At 39.7% G+C, this 11,726-nt stretch overlaps 1 long non-coding RNA gene across 1 annotated transcript; it reads right to left on the minus strand.

Moving 5' to 3' along the window:
- Positions 1 to 1,305: 1,305 nt before the first annotated feature.
- LOC111607109 lies at positions 1,306 to 9,427 on the minus strand. Its single transcript, XR_002752306.1, has 3 exons — positions 9,148 to 9,427; positions 5,171 to 5,322; positions 1,306 to 1,818 (listed from the first exon to the last, which is right to left on the minus strand). It is a non-coding gene; the product is annotated as an uncharacterized LOC111607109 (long non-coding RNA).
- Between the last annotated feature and the right edge of the window lie 2,299 nt (positions 9,428 to 11,726).

Consider the following 11,726-nt stretch of genomic DNA (forward strand, 5'->3'; position numbering starts at 1 on the left):
GAGTGCTGACACTGCTTACACTGGTCAGCACTTTTCTTCTTCTTTTATTGCTATTCTCTGCAGTTACCATCTGTAAACCAATTTTGTTTTTGTGACGTCTTGTTTTATTGATGGTTTCAAATAGGTTTTGTAATATATGTGTAGTTTTAAAGGTGAGCATTTTAAAAGCTCATAAGCAAGCCAAGGGCTTTCAGAGTAATCCTGCTGCAGGGTCTTTGGTCATAATGACAGCTCATTTTACTCTGTGTGCAACTTTTGTTAGATATATTATGTTCTCTGATTAAAAAGCAGCCCCTCGTGAGAGTGCCAACCTTTTGTAGCACAGATGCAAGGTGTGTAAAGCAGGGAACACCTGATGCTCACTTCGTAGCTTCATTCACTCCATTACTCACACAGGCAAACAGCTGGTGTGTTCAAAGAGATGCATAGTGTAACATCAGGAGGCCCAGAGCGCCAAATCGGTTCAGAAAGACCGCAGAGGGCAAGTACCAGCAGCCATTATAGCTGTTATGATTGCCTGCATTTAACAGAGGTAGGGTTGAAAAAAAAAAGAAAAAAACCCAGCTGGACTCAAACGAAGCCAAAGTTTAGTCATCCCTTGAAGTCATCTCCTACACGGATGTTGTTGCACCGGTTGTGTGTGTGCGTAAGTTTGTGTGTGAGCGGGAATGCCTCAGCTCTGACTCTGTGTGGTTTGCTGGGGTTAACCAAATCATTAAAGGCAAAAGAATTCACTGTAAAGCATACATGTTTACCAGCTGATGCTACTCAAACCTGTTTGTTGGTTTGACTGCATGCTTTCTGTGTTTAGTGGATAAACAAGATACTCAACCCTAACGATTGCTCTGGTTGTTGTAGTTAAAAGCAGACGTTCAGCCTAACCAAGGGTGTGGCACCTGATTTAAGATGTGACTTTCGTCATAACATCTGTTGAGAAATCGAAAAAATAGAAGTTCGACTTGGTTTTTTTTCCAGGAAAAAAAAAAATAGCCCAAAAGCTTTGGGGTTTTTTTAACACATGAAAAAAAAGCACATATATCATTGCCAGTACTTTCAGATTGTATAGAACTTCTCAAAAGAATTCATATCCCCGCCAACCTGTTTGAAATCTGTCACATTTCATCCACAACCTTTCAATGTTTTTCATTCAATGTCTTCTTCTTTTTTTTTTTTTTTTACATCTTATGCAATATACCAGCAGAAAGTAATGCATACTGTAATTCAAAACTTAAAGTATAAGTTTTGAATTTCCTATTTTCAGACAATTGAAGATAAGACGTCCAAAGCTTGGTATGCTGTTCTAAGAAATTATACTTATAAAGTGCTTTTTAGAACACTCAAAAACACTTTCCAAGACAAGGAAAACGCAAACAAGATAAACAAATTGCTGCAAAGTAAATGTGGGAATTCTGCTTTATCACATGAAATAAAAAAGAAAGACACTGAGGTTTTTGTTTTGTAAAGCTGCACTGCGACAACTGCCTTTTGCACAGCACTATATGTGTACTTACAAGGCACACACACATTTTACAGTAGTGAAGCCGCCTAATCCGGGCCTCTCAATGTCAAGTAGCAGAACGCCCAGAAATAGTGATGTAGAGTCATGCTCACATAGCTGCTATTCCCGGGGTTGATGGTCACTGAAGAGCTAGAATGCTGAGCGAAAACTGGGAGTTCACTGCCCGCTCTTCATAGGACGACTGGTGACTGAGCCAAGAAATCATGCTGGACACAATATCCCATTTTCCCTTGTAGGGTTCACTCCACAGAGTCTAAATATGTGGTTTGCACTCATCTTCTTGGTGTTTTTCAGCATTCCTAGAGAGAGAGAGAGGATATTTTCACAGCTTGGGAGGCATTTCCTTACAGGTCGTACAAAATTCATTGGAAAGAGCAAGATTCATTGTGTGCCAGAAGCCTTTGGGAAATAACAGTCATACTGGTAATGGTTCATTTCTGTTTCAGGATGGTAAACAATATGCTATGAACAGAAAGACTACAGGGAAATGTAAAAATAGTAAACAAAAGACATTTACAAAAGCCGCATCTCTTTACTGCCATCCGAATCCATTAGTGTCCGATTGATATATTGGCAAACAGAGTGGAGTGGTCAGGTACTGTAGCACTTGTAATACATTGCATTAGTGTAAGGAGGTTGAGTTTGTTGTGAAAGGTGCTTCCTGTCCGGCTGAGAAGCAACAATGGGTAGTTTCCACCCTGACATGGAAGTGCGCACGCCAACAGTTGCAAATATAATCATGCCTCATAAACGGGAGTGCGTTATTACCTGAAATCAACAAATGTGTGTGTAGGCGTGTGTGTGTCTGTGTGTTTCAGAATCAGCCTGAAAACCTCCAGGATACAGTTTAGTACTCCAACGAAGTCAAGCGAGTTTGTGCGATGCGCCACAAACTATGATCGGCCTTTGTGATAGTTAACATCGGTGCACCACTGAGGCCTGATTGATGAGGTGGTGACAGAAACACAGACATTGTTGCATGACAACTGAGACGCTACGATGGATGAGCATGTTGCGCGGCATCTGTGCGACCCTGTTTACACAAAGGCAAACCGCAGGAGAGGAGGGCGGGGTGCAGAGGGCGACAGGAACCCGCTGAATGAGTGAAAGGTCAAAAAGGTAACATGAGAGGGAGGAGAGCAAAATGAAGAGAGATGGATGGAGAACGTGTCAAGGTGAGAACCTCTAGTTAGTAGGGTGCTGACTCGACTTCACTCATGTTAAATAAAAAAGAGATTAAACTGTCAGAGCACTCTGTCAGTAGCTATTATAACCCTCCGTCTTCCTCTTTCTGGCCTTTACCCTCCTCTTTCCTGTGAATTAGCGACTCGATTTCCTTATTCCGGCCCTGAATGACTCCCGTATTCTCTCCCCATTTCCATATCCTTTTCCTGTCTTCTCTCACTTTACATTCTTTACAACTAAAGAGACAGTGTGGTCATAGCAATACATGAGGAAGTTATGTAAGGCTAAATCGGCTACTAAATTGAAATGAAAATATGCATCTCATTCAGTTTTGTGGTTCCTCTATCAACCAGAAAACCATCTTCCTTACCGCAGATAAAACTGCTTCAAAGATATATATACTGCTGTTCTTTGCCATTACTTCAGAGTAATAACAATAAGACTTCTGTTTTTATTACTCAGGACTTTAAGTTGATAAACTGCTTATTTCTCAAATGGTCAACATGTTGTTTTTATAGTAAATTAGAAGCTTTGTGCTGTTTTTTCCCCCTTAATTTCTTGCACACCTTGGTTAACAGTAGGACTTGTGAAAAAATAGTCTTTTACTTTATGTAGTTCATTTAAGAATTCAGCAATTGTTACTTTGCTATATATTTTTTTATATTTTCCCTGGGCTGGTCTCAAACTAATGATCTCTTACAACTTCTTCCTGAGCTTCATAATTTATTTTATACATCCCACAGTTCTGTTTTTAGATAATTTATGTACAAAATACAACAAAGTAAATTACAAAATTTGATGAATTTGAGTATTTGATGCCTGCTCTTGACAAAACAGTAGAGTTGAGGGCATATTCTCTTTTATTATTTATTTGAAGACCAGTAGATAAAGACCTTCATTTTGTGTTTGGTAAAAACTGGTCAATAAAGGTGATTGCCGTTTTCTGTGGATGAGGTCCAGTATCAAATGCACAGCAGCAACAACTGGGTGTGAGAATGAGGGGGGCTGTTTCTATGTGATGAAAGTAAAAGTGTTTTACCTTCTTTCCATCTTATTTTCTTTAACATATTATTAAGTTTGTGAAAAGTAGAAATGTGCTGCCAGATAACATTGAAGAACTGTTATAAAAATACTAATCAGTTTCCCCCAAAAAACAAAACAAAAACATTTTAACTATGTACTGTATACTGTATATGATAACAAATACTGTCAGAGATATACTGGAATAAAAAAAAAATCATCTAAGTAATAATTTCTTTTGTACAAAAATGTTAAATTTAGCCATGAACTTGTTATACTACAGAGTTTAATAAGTCACCCGGACTCCTGTGTGGATGTTACTGATTAGGTTAAAATAATGCTGCTTTTGAAAGTTTCTCTGAAACGGCTTGCACTCAACTTTCATCTCATGAGAACAGTTTAATTTGTCCCTGTATGGGTTTGGGTCCACAATAACAATAACAATGAAACTACTGTATACTTATTAGCCAAAACCAAGAAATAGGAAAATAAAAGCAACCCAAACAGAAGAATATCAGTTTATTTTACCCCAAGTCTATTAGAATGAGTAAGTGATTTGTATCCGGACTCAAACAAGAAAGATTCCCTGCAAATGTGCTTCATCACTGCGCAGTTTTGAACGTCAGACAAAACTGACAAAATGCTCCAGGCATTTTTCTACAGGAGATAACTATGTGGACTACGTAGAGGTTTTACACATGTCAAGTTTTACACAATTTACTATTTTAAGTGAAACGTAAATCAAGGCTGTCAAGCTCAGGTTTTTCCCTGAGACCCCTTGGTTTTCTGATCGCTGTGTTGTGCCTGACAGCGTTGCTGAAAAAGCATCTCCGCTTGCTCCCGAAGCCAAGAGCAGCTGGGCTGGGATGCCAACAGATTCCCCGTTGCTGATGTCACTCTGCTGGGCAGACACTTGTTATGTATCATGGTCACACTATTAAATTCTCACTGGAGTCTATTTAGGCCCTACTGAGCCCGATGGCTGCATTATGTTACTTACTCTGTAAAATGAGAGGACCGAGGGACTGAAGCTGGGTTTAAAAGGGAAAGCAGGCAGGTGATCAGAGGGCAAAGGAGAAGAAAAACAGAGGACTGAGAGCACTCATTTAGCCAATCTGGTCTGACACGCACTCAAACACAATGAAGAAAATTATTTAAACGACAATATCCCGGAAAGTAGACAGGAAGGTGTGATGACTCTATGCTTGACTCATCTGTTTTCCCCACTCCTTACAATATAGGCTGCGGTTCTCTGTTAAAAAAATAAATAAATAAAAATCCTCTCATATCCGCCCAGGGTGCACATGCGTGTGGAGGAGCAGGGGCATTCTGGTGGTTTTAGAGGATCAGCTAAACGCGTGCAGGCTGGCTGAGTTGGCCGACACCGCAGCTTATGACAAAGGAGGGGCCGTCGGATGTGAGGGGCAGGCAGCAGGCTCCGGTTACCTCAAGGAGCAAGCTCCATGCCGTTCCTCTTCATTGTGCTTCCTTTGCGGTTGAGCCGTGTTTGTAACTTCGTAACCCGTTGACACCGTTCCTCACTCCCACAGCAAACACTCTTAAGAAATCTTCATTGTCATGCTTTGATCCTGAGAGGACTACAGGAAAACAAAAAGTTCAGGGATTTTCCCTGTGGAGAAATACATCTTCATACTTAAGCCGTGACTTTACCAAAAGGCAAACTGAACTTGGCTTGTTCCATGCAAAACAATGATTAACGAGACTACTTGGAAGACTTATACTTCTTACCCTTGTTCATCAAAATACTTACTTCTTCCACGTAATAGGTTAATACCCATTAACTTCAGTTACATTTTGACATGTAAGGTTGACAGTTAGGGATAAAATAGTAACACCACAACAGATATAGCCTTAAGAATATATTTATTCAACCAATAAGTTTGTGTCCTACAGGAAATGAAATGGGCATTTGTTTTGTTTTGTTTAGATGACACATGTTTTAATTTAACACCATATAAATAAGCCTAACTGAATTAAAATGGAACCAGCTTATTTAAAAAGGTAAGCTATTGAAAAAAGGTATTGTTTAGTTTTAGTACTTTATTTGAAAATGTCATGTCTAAAACTAATATTTACACATTTTTCAAACTGTGACAATATTTTTTTAGAGCAATACAGAAATCAGATCCTTTTAATAACTGCTGATCAACTTGGGTGATGATTTCCAAGTCTGAGGTTGGAAGACCTTCTGGCCACCATCCTAGTAATGTTGGTCTTAACTATAATCGTAAAAAAAATAAAATAAATATTTTTGATTAAATGTACGTGACACCAAACAGGAGCAGCAATGCTTCAAAATTCACATTTGGTTCAGTATCTTCAAACTACTGCAAGTTTTTCTCCTTCTTCTTTATGAAATGTAATACAAAATACAATTTGTTATACTGATTAAGTTACATGCATCCCTCATAGATGAAAAGTAAACAATTCAAAATATTGTCCCAGGAGGATTATAATTATTTAATCAAAGTAGCTTACTGGCCACATCTGGTAATTGTGGGAAGTTATATCAAAACTTTTATAAATCGTAATAGGCTACTCAGGCAACAATTATGGACACAAATGAAATGTTTGAATTGTTTATTAATAAGAGAAATTGGCTGGTGGATTTCCTCTATGTTGTGTGTGTGATTCCACATCACTAAAGACAAGAGGTAAGTGGTTATTGAAGACATAATGATATGTTTTCAAGAAGGAAGTGTCAATCAGAGCTGCAGATTTACCTGACATGCTAAAACTTAGAGAAATTGCAATGACGGGAGAATGTAATCAATGTTGTCATCTCAACGTTCACCTGTTGTATATCACAAGCACAGGTTTTCTGAATAGCACACAGCGCTGGTCAATGTTCTTATATTTCCAAAGAACCTTTAAAATCTGCCATATTGTGTCATTGCTTGTCACAATAGACTACGTCACTGTAGAGAGTCTGACAATTCTCAAAAACAAGAAAAGTGCACTTGACAGATTTGCTGGATGTTCAGTTGACTTTTGCTCATTACGTGATTGAACCAAGAGCCAGCCACATGATTTTAAGCTCTTTGAATTTCTCATCCATTTGCATTCATCCCTCTGAATCTGACAGATTTATACTCCCCCCTAACCCGCCTAAGCGGCCCACAGACTATTAGAGGTCTGTGACCTCAGCAAGACTTCTCCCTCTGCTGCTCCCTGTCTAAACATCTACTCACTGAAACTCTGTGTGTTGCTTCTTTCTTGCTGTGGCCTTGAGACAGTGTGGGAGCTGTTCAGAGAGCTGGAATGCAGAAGGAGTGCTCAGCTTCTGGAGCAGAGAAAGGCTGAAAAGGGGGATTTTTTCCCTTGGATGAGATCATGGATGATGGCGCTCCCAGAGCGGGAGCTGAGCTTGTGGCAGACGCGCCCCTGACCTCCCTCTGCACACACGTGCAGAAGGAACACACACACACATTATATCCTCACAGGGGCTATGCAACGACTCCCATTCATGTTTCATTCATTTCTACAGCCTAACTCGAACCCTTACCCTAAACCTAACTAACACTTAAACTCAATTGATATCTTACTCCTAAACATAACCCATAACCTCAAAAAAGCAGTTTTTCTTTGGGGCCTATAAGAAACAGTCGGTTCTCACAAAGTATGTATGAGGAAAGTGTTCCTTACGCCGTGGCAAATACATGCCAACACACACACGTATAGAGGGGATGAGCACGGTTCATGAAAGCAGAGAGATGACATCTAGTTTTCATCTCTGCCCATTACACCGCTGCTAATCTCAAAATCCAGATTGTCCTGTCTTTATCAACATGCCACACACAGCGGCTTTGCAAAAGTCCCCAGTGGACCACTTTAGCGGGCTCAACCATGCGAGGAGCTCTACTATAATCTACCCCATTACTGGCAGAGAGATGGAGGTGATTAGTAACCCACGACAATTAGCCCGCTCAGCACTTATATGCTGACAAAGCGGAGTCGACGGCAATACTGTCTCATCTTGAGGAGTGGTCTGTTATGTGGTGCTAAACTAAGTGGATGAGGAGTCTGTGTTCACGCAACAGCAGTCGAGACGGCAGGATGATGCTTATTGTGATTCGTCAGTCCCTTGTTACCCGTATGTGAGTCACGGAGACCGGCACTCATGGCTTTGTGCCTCGGTGTGAAAAATATCTCTCTTTCCTGAGCCCCCCTCTCTCCAAACGTGACTTTTGGGAATTTGACAAACCAAAGCTCTGTCAGGGGACATGAGCCTTGGTCTAAATGTGACACATTGCTGTGGGAGCAATTGTTGCTTTTATAGATCCTCTAATCATTCCTCTATGAGCTGGAATAACTGGAACCAGTGTTAGTGCTTGATTAAAGCATTGAAGAGGAGTAAGCTCAGTGTCTAAGCCGACACATAAAAAAGCAACAGTTTACTCTTCAGCAGTATGTTGTTGATTAGCTGCGGTCCTGATTGTTGACAGTTAGAGGGGTTTGTCTGTCACTGCTCTGTGGTCAGTAGACTGGCATTATGATGACAAATCCTTTTTGCACGACAGTGGATTTCACTGAAAAGTCCATGATTGGATAAACAATCCAGTCATTTTCTCTTGAACTGCTCTGTGATGCAATGCCACTCAAAACACTGGAGTAAAGATCACATGTTTTGTTGACCAACCAAGTAAGTAAGCCTTTATGCAGATGATAATGCACTGTACCAGAAAAATTAAATTAGAACACTATGTGGTGTGTATTTTACATCTGCATATTTTTAATGTAAGAAAACGGAGGAATTTCTCTACATTTTAATAAATAGCAATGTGATTATGTTCATGTTTTTGCTTTTTCAGCTTTCAGTATTGTTTTCGATTTCACCTCACTGCTAACTCTTCTTTGGAAAACTGTTTCCTGACAACGACAAAACCCCCCCAGAAAAAGCAGTTTTATCAGATTATTTGTGTGCCAAACAAGCTTATGTTGTGGCCGTGTTTTATTAATTTCGTCTATTTGACATCAACTAAAGCCAGTTGTGCTGCTCTAATTGACATTATCAAGATTGGCCTCTCGGGTTTCAGTAGAAGGCAAACAAACAGGTTGTACTTTGTATTGTATTTTGCCTGGTATTCAAATCTTCTCTCTGGCGCTCGTCAGATACCTGCCTTCGTAGCTAGCTTTGTTTCTTCTTCTGTAAGACAGCCAAATGACTGGTTCACAATGCAGGTTTTTTTAGTTGCTGCGTGAGTTCCTTTGCCCTAATTATAGACACCAGACTGACATCTTTATCGTCACTAAATTCTGTTCCGCCTAAAATGTCCCGATGGTATTTCTGTTGTTGTCTAAATTTGCTCAGCTCAGAGGCTGTGGAGCAGCTATGCGTCAGTGCAGGAAAGGCCTGGGAAAAGAATGAGTTCGGTAAACCACTGAGCCGCAGTCCAACTGACCTTAACATCCTTCTGCTTCTGTGCGCATTGAAGTTGTGTTTTCCAGCTTGCAGTGGGGTACAGCGTCACCCTCTTGGCTCCCAACAAAGACCCCACATCAGTCAGAAGAAAAGGCTGCCAGGAAGTGACGCTACCACATCAGTAGTCCTTGTTTAAAAGCATTAGATCACCATGAGCCCTTTTCAGTAGGAGTTGAGATTAATGAGAAGGAGAATAATGCAAAGTGAGTAAGTATTAACTGCTGTCCACAACGAATTTCCTGTAACAGACAGGAACTGTGGGTTTGAGAGGCTGGTGTGATAAAGAGACCTCACTGCAACTCCTTATATAGAGACACATAAAGGGACACTTAAAGTTTACAACGGTCAAAGTTTTTGTCCTTTACTGTAATACATGAGCTCAACGTTTTTCTCTAGAATTAGTGCCAGTCCGCTCTGTCCATCTCTATAGTAACTGCAAGCAATGCCAGGCAGGGAAAACAACATCATAAAAGCTCACTGCAGTACTTCACAGTCATTACTGGATACTATAGCGGTGTTGGGTGGGAGTAATTGATTGCAGATGTTAGTGAAAGGACGTTTTTGTGCATGTACTGTATGTGTCACTGTTGTTATATAGCTGACAGTAGAGATGCATTATGGGTTTTTGCTCAAAGTTAGTCCATCGTCCTCTGGAGCTCCAACATCATAGTTCCAACAGTTTTCATTTTCTTGTTGATGTTATGAGGGAAGTGCTGGTATAAAAAAAAAAGTCTACCATTACCATTCCAGCAGCACATATAGTTTTTGGTATACATTCTTTTTTTAAATATATTTTTCCTTGTAATTGTTATTGCCCAATGACAAAAATATTGTAATACCTAGAAACAGACAATTGAAACTGTACCAGAGAGGAAACACTAATCTTCTTGACAATTATACAGCCGTAACATTAATATAAATCTGTGAATACATACATTTAGTCAAGAGGGTCCGGTTCCAAAAAGGTCTTCAACAACCTTTATCTCTAGTGAGAAAATACTGAGAAATACATTCTCAGCCAACAGCTCTAGGTAACGAGATGTTAGTCTCTGATCACCGAGGACATTATGCTAACTTGATGCTAACTTGTTTTCAGACATGCAACGAGTAAGTACCCAAAATGTTTGCTATGGCATGCAAGTGTACCCAGTGATTATAGCAACTTAAACGATTAGTTGAGTGGACCCCAGCTATTTGCAGGTTCAGTGTTTGCAGATTAACCTATTTGCAGATTGTTCTGAGGAATGTATCACAAAATAATTGTGAAAAAAGTATTCAAAAGAAAATGCAGCTTGGGAAGCTGCAATACCAAGGCAGAATGCTATGTGACATGCCACTGGCTGGCCTTTGCAAAGTTGCCAACTCTCTGTACTGATTGGTTGCATTCCCAAAAGTGGAGATATGAAAGTGATGTGATCCATTTTAATTCAGTACAGTTGGAAAGCTAGTGGTTTCTAATCAATCCTCCTCTCAAAGTTATGGCTGCTGTGTGTATAAAATAAGATGATGCCTGCAGGAATTGCCTGCTTTTATTAAATTCCACCTTATAATCTTTAATTGTTATAGTTTAATTCCATAAAATGCAGTGAAGTATTTTAATATCTTCTTTGGTTGCTGTTTGAGGTTAGCTGTGAACATATTCACTCATATTGTAAATTAACATCAGTGCAGCATTCATCTCAGCTCCAGCTGAAAGAGACAAATGTTTACTAATAACTGAGCTTTAGAAGACACGCTGCATTTTTGGACAATTGGACATGTTCTTTAAAATCTGTCTGCATGACACTTAATTATCTAAATAGTGTCACTGATTGTCATGAATGAATGTAGACTTGCTGATTTATTAAAACCCTTAATGACATAGTTGCTATGATGATACCTTCAAATTTATTTATTCTTTTGTTTTGCTGACATTTGTGTTGCCCCTCTGCAGTTCTTGACTTGCACATTCCTACATTTTGTCTTTTATTGCATACTTTTCCATTCTCTTATCTTGACATCCAGTTCTCTAAAAATAACCCTTTTATCGAGGCCATTGTGTCTATTTATGTCACAGAAAGCAGCCCAACAATGTGTCTCACACTTACTCCTTTCTTTTGCGTTTTATTAGTTTCTTCCTGGTATTTTTTTGTACTTTTGCAATCTAAACTCTGCACATTGTTGTCTCTGAGCTGTAAATGACACAGCAAAAGAAAGAAAAAAAAGAAGAACTATGTTTATGTGATTTGGAAGCTTTCGTATGTGACACTGGGTGGATCCTCAGGCAATGGGAGATACGCTGTCTGCACTTAAACAGACTTTTCCCCCTGGCTGATTACTCTAGAGTCATAAACGGAAACCCAGAACGGGACACTAATGCACAGACACAGACACAGACTGAAGCCTACAAACTTGACGACACACTTTTTGACCCCACACGCCCAAGAAAAGGCCGGTCTTGCATAAACACTAAGATTGTTCATTGTTTTCCTTATTTTTCCAGCCAGCCTTGTCGTCACTCAGGGTTTTCTTCCACATGTCTGTCAGTTTGGTTATTTTCAGAAACTTTCTGCTGAGATG

This window comes from Xiphophorus maculatus, chromosome 23 (assembly GCF_002775205.1).
Source record: "Xiphophorus maculatus strain JP 163 A chromosome 23, X_maculatus-5.0-male, whole genome shotgun sequence".
Classification (NCBI taxonomy): domain Eukaryota; kingdom Metazoa; phylum Chordata; class Actinopteri; order Cyprinodontiformes; family Poeciliidae; genus Xiphophorus; species Xiphophorus maculatus.